At 47.4% G+C, this 3,016-nt stretch overlaps 1 protein-coding gene across 1 annotated transcript in view; it reads right to left on the bottom strand.

Moving 5' to 3' along the window:
* The window catches only part of CIDEA (cell death-inducing DFFA-like effector a), a 17,848-nt gene extending 16,880 nt beyond the window's left edge, over window positions 1-968 (bottom strand). The window contains exon 1 of the mRNA XM_025192589.1: window positions 908-968. The gene's annotated coding sequence lies outside the window, so the exon portion shown is untranslated. The remainder of the gene's footprint in view (window positions 1-907) is intronic.
* Between the last annotated feature and the right edge of the window lie 2,048 nt (window positions 969-3,016).

Raw genomic sequence — 3,016 nt, 5'->3', positions numbered from 1 at the left:
CCTCGGCTGGGCCGGGGTCTGAGGGGAGGCGTCGGCAGGGCTGTGCCTCCGCCGGGGACAAGGTGGAGGCACCTGGAGAGCTGAGGTCCAGAGAGAGGCAGGTCTAGGGCGAGCCCCGAGGTCCAGCCAAGCCCCCAGCTGCAGGGAGGGCGACCCCCAGGTCTAGACAGCACATTCCCAGTCAAGGCCGCTGAAAGGTGACCCCCATCTCGCCCCTGCGCTGCCCGGAGGAGGCGGTGGTGCCAGGGGAAGTGCAGGGATCCCCACTTTCATTCCTTGTCCACCCCTCACTTCAAAATGAGCTGCCCGGGGGAAACACCAGGTATCTGGGTCCATGAAGGCAGTTTTCCTTAAGCGTTCCTGCGGATAACTGTTCTTCTGGTGTGGTTTAGTACCTACTGAGGTGTCGGGCTTGATTTGGCTTGGAACATGAACAATTTCCTAAAAAAAAAAAAAAAAAAGCCTGGCACAGCCTCTTTTGACTGTTTCTGTCTAGTTGATGCTTTTTGTAACATTTTATAACTAATTCAGCAAATCTATGCGCTCTCCGATAGTTATGTTCATTTTTTGTTCCACCTTAAATGGAATAATACAGCCCGAGGCCCCAGCGTGTTAGTAAAGTATCTAGTTTAACTGGGAAAAGAAATGCCTGTTGTATGTCACACCATCTGCACCTCTACCCCTTGTGAAAATCCCAGATCTGCACCTCCTGGGTGCTCGGGATGCTCTTTCTTGTAGCAGTTCAATGAAGTTACATGCAGGTTACACTTGCCTGGACCCAACCCCTCTGTAAACTTTTCAAGTCAACTGTGGCAATGCAGAGTGGTTTTCAGAAACCAAACCCAACGTGCAAATGTTTCTCCACCCCATAGTGGCAGCTCAGTGACTGGGATCACAAATGGAGTACCTGCCGCCTGTGTTTCCATGAATATGTCTGAAAGTCAAGGGAAGTGCTCAGTATCTCATGCAGTAGAGCAGGGGTAAGCAAAATGCAGCTCATGAGCTGAATGTGGTCTACCCACTGATTATATATATCCAGCCCAGGGGCAGGTGGCCACAAACTTATGGGATCCAGCCCTGTGGAGAGCTGGCAACTCTGTCTCTGAGCACTGTGTGATGCCAGGCAGGTGGGGCTAGTTCCACCATGCTGGGTGAGCGGACAGGACTGCTTCCACCCAGCCCTGATGAGGTCAGCTGTGGCCCCAAGTGGATGCCTTGATCCCTACCTGGAACCTACCAGTTGCGTCCACAGCTGATGCCACCACACACCTGAGGCTGCTTCTTCTATGCCAGGAAGGGGCTGGCATAAGCTGTGAGCACAGCTGGCAGGGTCCAGGTTGGGTAGAGACTAGGGCATACTGCAGCTCTGGGTGGCATGTGGATGGTGGCGTGGGAGAAAGAGAGAAGTGTCCCTCTCTAGAGGACACCAAAACTCATGAAGTGGCCCTCCAGCCAAAATAATTGCCCACCCTTGCAGTTGAGGAACAAGAGGCCTTCCAGCATCTTGTGGACAGGCAGGCAGTTGCATCGGAAACTGTTCCTTCCTTACTTTTACAAATTAAAACTTTTCAGGGCACTTAATTTTAAATTGATGATGGAGAGCTGTGGAAGGACCATAGGTAACAGTGAAGTAGAATTTACCACGTTTTTTTATTTAGAATGACTTCTTGGGAGCTTACCTGTTAATTTATTCAATTTTCCCATTCATTTAATTTGTATGGTGAAGGATGTTTATGCAAACTAGAATCATGGATGCTTTAAAAAGTAAAGACATCCTTTTGTTCTTTGAAGTGTTTTTTTTTTCTTTTGGTTTGTTAAAGATTTGTATTTAATTTTATTACAGAAGTAAACGTAGGGGTGATTTGTCAGCGTGTGGATACCAGAGAACCGTGACTGAAGTAGTGATTACACACAGACTTATTTTTTACAAACTGGTTTCCTGTTTGCTCAACAGAAATTATCAGTCCAAAGAGCTCTTTGCTATTGTTCAGCGCTATTTATACGGGTTCGTGGTTTCTGACAGACTTGCCTCTGCATGCAATGAAGTCCACACAGCAGACAAGACAGGCCAGCTAAGCAGTGACTGTGCGACATCAGTTGGTGAACCCTTTGGGCCTTTAATGCCAGTGGTTGTCCTGTGTGCTGGCATGGTCTTAGTGTTTTTTAACAAAGCACAGGATCTTGCTGACATGCTCTCTGCTTAAAGAAAGTCTGATCCTTATGGTTGTTTGGTTACCTGGGAGTTGTCGGCAGCATTTTTGTATGTGTTTTTGTTTGGATGTAGGCTGTGTTACAAATGTGCTAGCATTATGGGGGAGTATGACAAACTTTGTGTGTAGGCAAATCCTGAGATATTTTCAAGGGTACTGGATTCTGCTTATTATGCTACATATGTGAGCAATAATTTACAATGTCAGCAGCCTTACTTTGGTCACTCTGATTGATTTTATCAGATAGGTGAGTGATCCTTGACTCACACATGGATTATCTCTCACCACTATGCAAACCTCTGAAAAATACATTGGGGCAAATTAGTTCCTTCATTGTCAGCAGTGGGAGCATGTGTGCCTCAGGGCTGACAGTGGGAAAAGGGCTGGGGCTGTGCTGCCCCTGGCCCTTTTCCCACCACCCACCCCAACGCATATGTGGAGTTTAATTGAATGCTTAGATTGGGGATGGTCTGAAACCCAGGCTTAATTATCCTGATTATGCCTGGGGAAGCCATTAATCCACACTTAATAATGTGTGGATAAATGGCTTCCCCAGGCTTAATCAGGGTAACTAAACCTCAATTTCAGGCTATCTGCCAATCTGCAGGGAGGGGCGGGACTGGCAAGATCAGCCCCCTGCCTCTTCAAGTTGCGTAGACCCCTAATAATGACCAAAATGAGACAGTCTGCCTCCTTTGAGGTCTTTATCCTTGTCTCATTTCTCAAATAATCTCATCTCATCCGTCAGCCTTTTTGACAGATCTTAGTCTGAAGAGACCTCTGCTGGGGTAGCTGAAACTTTATTT

The sequence above is a fragment of the Alligator sinensis genome, unplaced genomic scaffold, assembly GCF_000455745.1.
Source record: "Alligator sinensis unplaced genomic scaffold, ASM45574v1 scaffold1143_1, whole genome shotgun sequence".
In the NCBI taxonomy this organism is placed as follows: Eukaryota; Metazoa; Chordata; order Crocodylia; family Alligatoridae; genus Alligator; species Alligator sinensis.
This window is presented reverse-complemented; position numbering and strand designations above follow the sequence as displayed.